The sequence below is a fragment of the Falco biarmicus genome, chromosome Z (genome assembly GCF_023638135.1).
Source record: "Falco biarmicus isolate bFalBia1 chromosome Z, bFalBia1.pri, whole genome shotgun sequence".
In the NCBI taxonomy this organism is placed as follows: Eukaryota; Metazoa; Chordata; class Aves; order Falconiformes; family Falconidae; genus Falco; species Falco biarmicus.
The window spans coordinates 69761011-69772192 of record NC_079311.1 but is presented as its reverse complement, the minus strand read 5'-3'; positions in this window follow the sequence as shown (position 1 = coordinate 69772192).

Here is an 11182-nt window from a genome sequence, read left to right as displayed (position 1 = left end):
TAATAAAGCCCTGCAAGGTTGGCTGGAAGTTAACTATTTGGTATGCATCATGTGTCAATTCCTAAGTGAGCACTGAAGCAGCCAAAATGAAATGGAAAGGGTACAGATCTGTTAAAAGGGAGAGAAATAAAATGCAGCTCAGTAGTGATTGACAGTTGGTCTCTTGCCAGTTATTGCAACACAGGTGGAGATACTACCAAATAAAGAGCAATATTGCATTCCCTTTTTTTTCCAGCTTTGTGGAGAGGGATGTGCACAGGGCTTGATTACAGTGCTGAGCCTGTAAGCTATGTGTAATGGCACCGAGCGCTGCTGAGACTAGCAGCTCACACGTGCTGAAGAATAAAGTGTCCAGAGAAAGTAAATGGAGCTGAAGCAGCTAACTTATAAAACAGCTACCTTACTATGGAAAGCACATTGAGGGTGGAAATGTACCGTGGCCACTGCTGAGAAGTTAGCATTTCCTCCCATATAGTATGCAGAAACACCTGTAGACCCTCAGTTCCCTCACAGAGAAATGAGAAGCAACAGTTAGCAATTATCACTGTGCCAAATAAATAGTATTTATTGTATTATTTTTTATTATATTACATATATACAGATATTATAATATTATTATAAATATATATTATAACCTTTATAATATTAAGGCAAGCTTAACTACCCTCATAGGGATAAGCCACAAGCATCTTTTTTCATAACACTCACCTTACCTGAGATCATTGTTCTGCCTCAAGGTTTATTGAGGAAAGATATTCCTTTGCCTTAAAGCAAGTAGTAGGGAATATTACAGTGTTGGCTGTGGGTTTAGATAGATCTAATTCAGTTGTTTCAGAAAGGTATAAATCTTAAACATGTTTAACCTTCAGTCTGAACCATTACCCTTTCTGACTGGTAAAAAAGCATTTCCATTTTTTTTACAAATGGTAGCATAAAGATGTTAATAATTGTTAAATTTACAGACTAAAATCTCACCATTCCATTTATTATATTAATCCCCCTTGAATTCATAGGCCCCTGTAGCCCTTTGTCCATAGCTTTTAAAGAAATAATTGTCTTAAAACTTAATTTTGCTTTCCACTGAAAGTATTTGCTTAGTTGTTGAGTATGTTCCAATCTCACTGCAGGAGGTGGTTATGAACTCTAGTTTGGACAAGCCTTCAGTTTCAAACAGTAATTTTTATAATTATCATCCTGTTTCCACTAATTTTCTTTCATACTTGGAGGGAATAATGGTCCTGGTGGAAATACCGGCCTCCTTCCCTTCTTACTGAACATAAACTATCCCCTATTTTGACATGTTTCAAACTTTTCAAAGAATCACAGCACAAAAATACCAGTGTCTTTGGAAATTAACTGTTGTTTGTTATTTCTGTTATCTAGATTGGTAATGTAAACATTTCTTTTAAAAAAATCTCAAATGGACATGAAATTATGAGGCTGTCAGTAATTATATTCTGGTAAAGTCTGCTGTAGTGATTTGCAACATGCAAATAATGAGAGGACAGAGGCAGAGCATGGATCCAGCATAAATTCTATCATGAGACCTTAGGACTTCAGTGTCTTTTTTGCTCTTGTGGCTAGATGTTACAAACAGGGAATTCAAAGTCCATTGGAGAATGTAAGTCTCAATTGATTCTTCCTATGTCTTCTCATTTTATAGCAGTGTAACTGTGTCAACTCAGTGGAGTTACTCATACTTTATAATGAAATAAATTGCAACAAAAACTGGCTGTTGAGGTTTACTTAAGGCTTACATAAACAGATTTGCATTTGTTCATGAGGCCTTAAACTCTTGATTAAATCCTGAAAATAAATGGTAATTTAAGTGAAGGCTAAGAAGATACATTACAGTAAATTTAGCAAAATAATTAGAACCACAAGTTCATTAAAGTAACTCCAGAAAGAAGGATGGTGCAATACTGGTCTCATGCTCCTCTCATGTGACATCCTGAGCAGCATAAGATAACTAAATGCATACTCATCAGGATTCAAAGGAAGCAACAAAACCTGACATCCTCTGATACAGGCGTGGAGCTTGTTTCAGTGAATGAAGGAATAACTGATACATGCAATTGTCTACTTGAAAACAAAATTAGACTTAAAAGAGCTCTGATCCAGTAGATAAATGTTGCGGTCTTCTTTTTGGAATTTCTATTATAATAATAAAGTATCTTTCTCTACTTGAACCTATCTGTAGCAGACTGTAATTAGCAAGAAAAATCTTTATCAGACATGACCTAAATTATAATCATTGCACAGATTACAAATGCAAACTGACCATAGTTGCTGAATGCCTACATGTATTCTGAGTTCCTTATTGGCTGCAATATCCTGCAATAATTCTATCAGCCTGCAAGCTTTCCACATCACCTCAGTGGGCCTAAACCCAATGGTTCCCTTATCACTTGAAGAACGGACAGATTACCTCAGGATACCCAAGAGGCTGTTAAGAAGATCATAGTACAACATCTTCTGTACTTCTGTATTTTTCAGCATATTTAGTAATACCTGGCAGTCCACTGCAGAAGTAACTGAAAATTCCTTCAGTTTGGTGTTGACTCTGCTTAGGGTCCTGGTGTTTGGGATAGAAAATCATGAAGAAGCAAATGTAATCATGCAATGCCCAAAGCAGAGTATCTATGGATCTCATATCCTACACAATGATCAGTGATCCTTTTTCTACAGGAATGATGCTGTTGCGCCAGGAATTCGGCAGGCAGCTTTAGGTTTTCCAATACAGTGCACTGAGTCAATGCATAACAAAAGCAATTAGGGATCTAGGCCAATGAATACAAAGAAAATTAAACAAACCCATTGATTTTTCTATATTCAGACAGTTTTGTTTATGATAACAGATCAGGCCTTCAAGAGAGTGTAACTGCAATCATAACTTCAGAAGTATCATCAGCAATACCTGCAATTCCAATTAGAGTCTTTATACCCAATAACTCTCCTTAGGAGATATGGAAGAAAATGATTAATCAGCTAAATCCACAGCAGTTCATTCCTGGTAACATTAAAGGCTCCTCACCAGAAATATCTGTACAAGCAAGACCTTGTTAATGTTTTATAACAGGTCATCCAAGCATAGTTCACTGCACTGAACCCTAGCCATGGAATGGAATTTATGACAGCACAGGACATGGGATTCTGTGACAATATACAGTGAACCCTACAGGAAGTTCAAGTCTGTTCTTTATTTATCTGTTGTAAACTACATGAAAACTGAAGTGAAAATAGGGTCCAGTTAATGAATAAGAGGGATTTGTATGAAAAAGTTCTCTTTCAAGAACTGTTGAATTGTGATTAAAAAATGGATGGCATATTTTTTTGCTAAATTTCTTGTTGTGGCCCTATGTTGCTTTAGTTTCCTAAGAGTACAGCAGTGGCTGCAAACATCATGGTCTTGCAAGAGATGTTAAGAGAGCTTAGGGACAAATTTGGATATCTGAGCATAAGATGGAGATTGTTCTGCATGGAATGGAGTCTTACAAACTAAAATACTTATGTCTTCAAATACATGGCATTGAAGATTGATTGTTGATGATACTTCTTTTCAGATAGCATAGTCCTGGAATGCTGAACTGTGAAAAAAAATCGTGCATGCCATTCTTAGGCTAAGAGTATGTGAATGTGCCACCAGCACCAGTAATGAAGGTATAACTGGATAATCAACCACTTTTTACTGTTCTGTCCATCCTGGAAATTCAAAAACAGCTGCTGTTTCAGCATCAAGCACTCTGAAGTAGCAAATTGTTTGTGAACCGCTGAAACAATTTGCAGGTCTAAGTGACGGTTTTCACTTAACAAAACATACTTTGCTGCTGCAGCACACAGGAAACTGAGATTGATAGCCATCTACTACCACCATAAATAAAAACTATTTTCACAAAAAAAGGGGCCTCCTAGGACTATAATGAACTCCAAACGTTAAGTACCTCAAGTGGTCTCTGTAGATAAATACTGTGAAGCAGTACTGACCTTCTGAGGACTGCTGGAAGAAGTGAACTCTATTAAATGTGTCCTATATAAAAGCAGGGGGAGGGCTGTGCTGATACATACGGCCACAACAATCAAATCCTGAACAGACTGACTGCCTCCTTCTGTATTTTGAATGTTGATGGAAACCTGGAAAAGTCAGATCTTTTTCTGATTTGTATCAAGAAACACCATTTGATATGTGAGGAGGGCTTATAGCAGCTATCTTACAGTAACACCTGTCCTGTTGTTGCCAGTGTCGTTATTTAAAGAGTCAGCAACAGTGACCAGCATTCAGCCCCTGCCATATTTGACTTCTGCTAACAAAGCTATACTGGCTTACAAGTTGTGCCTTTGGCAGATAGTACTTTGTCAAATGTTCAACAGCTACAGTACCAGTTATTGACATACAGCTACTTGGTATCTGCAACCAACACTCCAGATGTAATGAGTATGCCTATAGTCATCTGGATAACAGTACACCTTGTGGAAGTGCTGAGTGCTTATTGATTGAATGGGCTGGAATAACTTTAATACTAGAGTATACAATGTAGCCGTCATAAATTTTTATTAACTGGTGTGTGTAGGTGGGGGGAAACAGAGACCATTACTAGCTTCAGATTTCCAAGTATTTACTATTCTGAAGGGTTCATATTTTTGCTGAAAATTATGATTATTAACTAATATATATTTCTTCCTGTGTGTTTCAGATGAAATATGTATAACAGAAGTCCCCAATCTTCTGATATTACAGTCCTATATTTTATTTTCCACAGATGCGGCTGTTAAGATAACCATGAAGGCAAAATAAACTTTTTCATACAGATTATTTCTGTATTACATTGACAACAGGCCAGCAAAGATTGGAAACCATTACATCTGACAAACATGTCAGCCCTACCTTGACACTGGCAGTCTTCCTATTTTTCCTACAGTTTTGGTCTCCTAGGTTTTGCCTGGTTGAGGAACAAGTCAAAATCAAAGTAGTAGAACTGCAATAGCATTCCAGAATAAGCGGTGCAGTATGCAACCCAGAGGAAATAACTCAGTGTTTGAAAGAAAGAGAAGTGAGAGTAGAGAAGGTACAACAACATTTTGTCTGAGGACACCTTTGGAAGTCACTTGAACAACACGCTACTCCACATCACTGCGAATAGCAAAGACAGGAGACATTCTGCCTAGCAAAATTCAAGCAGCTGCTATTGCTTGCTTCTGCGAAATTGCCATTATTTCATATGTTCACACGTGTTTGAATGGACCTCTTGGCTTGTCTGAGAATTCACACTGAGCAGGCTTCATATCATGTTCTCTAATTACAGGCAATAACAACAATACCCACTCTGAGTCTCCTCATCCCAATCCAAAAGCACTGGCTCAACTTGTGGAGCTTGAAAAGTGAGTCCTGGTCCTGACAAGAAATAGTCATTACACTGTGCCTCAACATCTCTCCAGTCAATAAAGGTTTACATGGCTGCTTATTTGTAAGGACTTCTGTAGAACAACAGGAGACATGAGTCCCAGGTTGGCATTTTACTTTGGTAAGTCCTCATCTGTAGCTTCTGACCTCTATTTTTATTTTTTAAAGGCTACCTCTTGGCAGGAAGGCATGTTCAAAATATTACTCATGTGTATGCCTTGTATTATTTACTAGTTATTATTTACATATCAGTCATACAATAGTCTTAAGAACTGAATTTAAGGAGGTGGTAGTATGTGCAGTACAGCCCAGAGTCAGTGTCTCATGGTGGAACAGCTGAGCAGCTCCCACACCTGCCTTTGACCACCCGTGTTCTATCCAACCCTTTAAACTGCAAGCTGAGTTTCTCTGAACTTCTTTCTTGTCAGGAAAAACAAAAAACAAAAACAAAGAAAAAGAAAAAGGAAAAATAAAGGATTTATGCTGATCCTGCATCATGATCATTGCCAGATTTCCTGTAAGAGCTCAAGAAGAGGAAACAAAATATGAATGTGAAGTGAAAAAAACTTGTAGCACTTTAAAAATCATGGCAATAAAGCTGCAGAACATTCTCTCCAACAAAGTTAGCAGGCATTCAGGAGAGACAGACCATAAAACTAAATGCATAAGTAATCCCATGACTGCAATAACAGTAATAATTAACAATAAATGCTTTTAATTATATTTCCCTTTTTGCAAAGACTTCATGATGTCTTGCTTGTAAATGTTTTAAGTTAATGATAAATTTTTGTTGGTTCTTTAACACAGACCTGTGCCCAAGGTAGTTTAGTAAATATATAATTAAAGGACTACGCAGGATTTCAGACATCTAGTTGTCCTGAAGCCAAATGCAGGACTTACCCATTGCTCAGGCAAATCATTGTGCAGTCAGCGGCTCAGGCAGTGCTCGAGCCTTAGAGTGTGGATCATGCATAAGGCTGGCCTTAAGAACTTGAAAGACAGAACAGAGAGAGGCCAGGTGCTCTTTCAGTAGGACATGTGCTCTGGTAGCTGCTCCACCTGTGTATCTGCAAAGGGAGCACTCAAGTTGCTGTTGTAATCAGCACAGTTACAGTCAATGCGCCAGATCGCACATACGGTCTTGCATGAATAGGAGATGCACTTGATGGATGGACAGAAGGCTGTGCCAGGAAGAAAAAAGTTCTTGGAGGAAGGTAATTTTCCCATAGGTACTGGGAAGAATTATATCTAGGTTGCCCAACTTTCCAACTTTTTATTGCTTTTAGTATAACTTTAACTGCATGCAGAACGTTTACCTGATTGTCTGCAGGTTCTGAAGTAAACTTTCTTCTATAGTGAACATTTTATGCACCTATTGGTCAGATGTTATTTCTCCCAGCAACAGTATGTCCCATTGGTCTATGGTTTTCTAGGGAGATTACATGGCCTGAAAGAAGGAGTAATCTAAAATTATCTGTTAATGATTGTGCATGTGTAATACATGGAACTATATCACCAATAGTGGAATAAGTCAAAATCTTTTCTTTCAGTTTAGCACTAATCCGTTCCAGACTTTGTGGATTTCTGTGGATTATTAAAGAAAGCTAGAAAAATTGTGGTGTTTCATGCCCTGACATGCTATGTGCACTGCTGCTTATCAAAAAAAACACACACACAAAAATATTTTTTTGCAAATCACGTTACAGATTTCCTTGTGAAAATCTGGGTTACCTCTAAAGAGGCAATATCTGCACATATGAAGTCTTTATAAACAGTATGTATGTATGTTATTTTTATTCATGACGCACAATGCATACCCACACAATGGCATGGTATATATAATATATGTATTTAAACAGCTAATACAGGTAACTTTTTTAACAGAGGTTTTCCTGAAGAGGTTTCCCAGACAAGTACTGATCTAGCCAAGGCCGTTGAATTTATACTGGGAGCTGGACTAGGTGGCCTTTAGGTGGGTCCTTAGGTGGACTAGGCAGATCCTTCCAATCCAACCCATTTTACGGTTCCGTAATTCTGTGATTCTACATTCTGGGATAAAAGGAAAAAATAGCAAAGTATCATAGAATCATAGAATGGCCACTATACAAATCTTCTAGGCACACATCTCAGAATTCTGTAGAATGCCAGTCACTATGGTTTATGTAACTGATAGATACCAAGTTCTTAGACTTGCCTCTTCTTCCAGATATTCAAAATAATAAAAAAGAAAATATTTGGATAAGAATGCTAGAATTCAACCACCCCCTCTTGCAGTGTTCACCAGACACTGATCTCCCTGATTTCGCCAATCAGCTGATCTTTGTGGGGTCATAAAAATATGAAACTTGTACACAGTAGACAAGACTTGTGTGGAGCTTGTAGGGCAGCAGATAATACCAAGTAGATACAGACATACATCCTGTTCTAGCTATTTCCTCTGAAAATATAAAGATAACAAAGGAAGAAGCTGACATCTTTATGTGACAGATGTAAGGTTTAAAGGTTGTTAGTATCAGTTCACAATTCAGCACATTACAGTTTTCAAACATTGCACTTTACAGTTACCACTATTGTTCTGACTTTCTTTAACTCCTTGTATTGTCCCTTTCCCTCTTGAAACAGTCAAGAGATGAGGAGGATTAACAGGGCAGTTCTCTGTCAGAGGCACAGCCCATATTTATTTTCCTTTAAAACTTTACAGTCAGTCACTGATATTGTTTCATTAGCATACCTATCAAAAGGGCTCTGCAGAAATGTTTTTCTCTTGCATAACAGCACACATCTGGTTTGCCCTAGGCATGACAGTAAAGCCCTTTCATGCACAGAACAAGTCATTGTGCAATGGAGGCATGCTGAGTCGTCTGATACAGAGAAGATTTCTTCAAATGATTGATATCACTACAGGAATAAGCAGTTGGTTTCGTAAGACTTGTTTTAATAGAAGAGACCAGAAAAGGCCACATTGTAGCTATCTGAATTCTGCACCTCCTTGGGTCAATCATTTGGTCCTGATGTGGGACAATGTGGTAGAAGATCTGGGTGTGTAACAAGTTCACTAAGCAGCTTTCAAAACTCTTTGGGGAGCAAGTCAGAACTCTCCAGCAAGCTGGGTGTAGGTCACAGTCTGCCAAATGGATAGTCTTGCACTAGATCATCTAGTGGTCCTTTTTGACCTTCATTTATAATCTGAATCAACTGTTTCTGGAAAATAGTTATCTACTCAATGCTGCACATAAGCATCCCTTCTAATCCTTGGTTTCACATCTCCACTTTATTAATTCCTTCATTTCTTCACACAAGAGGAGTTTTCTTTATTAAGGAAGGGAAATGTACAATTCACGCTTTTCTATGATTAGTTCAGTATTCATTTTTGTCTGTTTGCTACTTCACAGCTCTCCCTGGGAGAGGCTACCAACACTCACTCTGGCTGGATATTCTCTGCCTTCTTCAAGACTGCCATGAGAAACCCAGAGCCGAAAGAGAACATCTACACTTTGGTATTACTCCCAAACTCAGCTGAATGTTGTGTCAAGAAGGCTTATCAGGTTATCTTAATGAATAGAGTGTCACTGAGATGATTCTTTACAAGCAAAAAAAAAAACATTGGGAAATTTTAGTGATACAAATGGCTAGTACAGGTTGAACTAGAGATATGGGTACAGATCGTTTGGATGTTTGCATAACATTACTTTCTTCATGTAAATAAAATGCACTATAAACCAGGTTATTTTGAGACTTAGAATTAATCCACTTTGTTTTGTAACATAACTCTCAGAAATTGTAGAGGTAGCGCTGGGAAACATCACACCCATTGCTAAGAGAGGAAAAGGAGAACCTCAAAAGTTACAGCTCAGTCAGTCTGATTTTGTATTTGAAAGCTGTTAGGACAAATCAGGAACCATTCATTTAAAAGCTCCCATCTAACCTGACAGTACAATGAGATGGGTGAAGCAATAGGAAAAAAGTAGAGAAAAAAACACTATGAAAAATGGCGGGGGGGTTGGGGGGGGAAGCAAATGGTCAGTAAAACCCATAAATTAATGAAAAATAAGCAAGCCACCAACATTGTCTAGATAGAAGGTGCTGGAATGGACATTTTTAATTCTTGCATTGTATTTTGGTCCTGCAGTGGTAACTTTAGCAATATTTCAATTTGAATTACAGGCTACTGGAGATACAGTTCTTCAACTAAAAATTAGACCTGTAACAGTTTAAAGTGAACCTTTGTACTTTTTAAATGCAACATGCATCATCATTCTTCATGTACTGCCCTATACCAGAAAACAAGAACGTGTGTGGCAGACAACTCCTAGATTGAAAACAATTGTCTGAGAACTACTAACAAGAACAATAGCATTGTTACATTAGCAAGGCTATCAAGCAGTAACATGAAGAAATCAAAAGGACATAAACTTGACTTCAAACTTTTTTATATTACATGAGAAAACATCCATACTGATAAAAACTTTTTTTATTACTGTATTATAAAACACTGCACAGTCTCTTAGGGATTTATGTATTAAAGACTAGGTAACAATTAATTTTAACTTGACTGAATGTCTATTATTTATGAGGGTTTTTTATGTTGCAGGATTTCTATGCTGAAGGCTGCCTTAACTTCATGGGCATTTACCCTTCTTAGTGGAGGATGAACACAGCAAACCCAGTCATGTAGATGTGGCACCAGGGAAAAGCAGTGGAGTTCATAAAGTTAATTCACATGAATTACATGGGCAAATAGCCATCGCATGCGGCAACTCTTCTGTCATCATGATTGACATTAAGGCCATCAAAGGGACAATCATTGTCTGTTTTGACAAGTTAAATTATTACACTGGTTTATTTGGATGAGTATGTTTTCATCTGGTGACAACACATGAAGGCTGACTGACTAGGGGTGCCCCTGAATACTCTGGCCTAGAAGAGGAACCCAAGTTTCACGTTGCCAGCACCCAGACAGGGTAGCAGAGGGGCCACTCACTTGTTACCTTTTCTTCAGGTGCCTCAGCCAAGTCACTCAGCAGCTGTGCTCTAGCTTTTAGGCACTGCTTGGCCGTTTTCTTCTTCATCTGTTGGGATTTGAAGTTAGAGGGGGGGAGCTGGGCACCACAGAAAGGAACAGTAGCCTTGCTAAGCGGTATTTCAGTGCAGCTTTTGACGCCACTTCATGATGATTATTTTGAGTACTACTCTGTTTAAACTGGAAAAGGCGAACAACGCGGTGTGCGTGCCCTGCGTTGACAGAGAGGCTGTGTAACGGAGGGGGCTGGCTCCACGAGGGGCTCAGAATCCCAGGGGTGCCGAGTGCCGTGGTGACACAGCCCGGCAGGTGGGGTGCCCGTGCTCCTGTGGGCCGCCACCGCAGGGCTCGCTCGATAACTTCCCGGCGGGCCGCACGCCGAGCGCGGTCACTCGCACCAAACGCCGCCACGCACGGACCGAGCGCGCCCGGCAGAGGAAACGCGCGTTCGCCATCAGGGCCAGGCCGCGCCCCGCGTTCCCGGCCCCCGTGGCAGCAAAGGCCGCGCCGGCCGCCAGCCCCCTGCTGCGGGGCGCCTGCACCGACCCGCCTCGCCCCGCACAGCGCCGGGCCTCACCACGGCTCCAGCCGCGCGCTCCTTCCACCGCCACGCGCCCCCGCCGCGGCGGAACTGCCCCGGCCGCCTCCCCATCGCTACACCGCCCCCAGGCGGGCGCCTGCCGGCCGCCACGGCGCCTCCCGCCGCCGCCGGGGATCGCGGCACTGCTCCGGCCCGGGGAGGCCACCGGAGCCGCCGCCTCCCG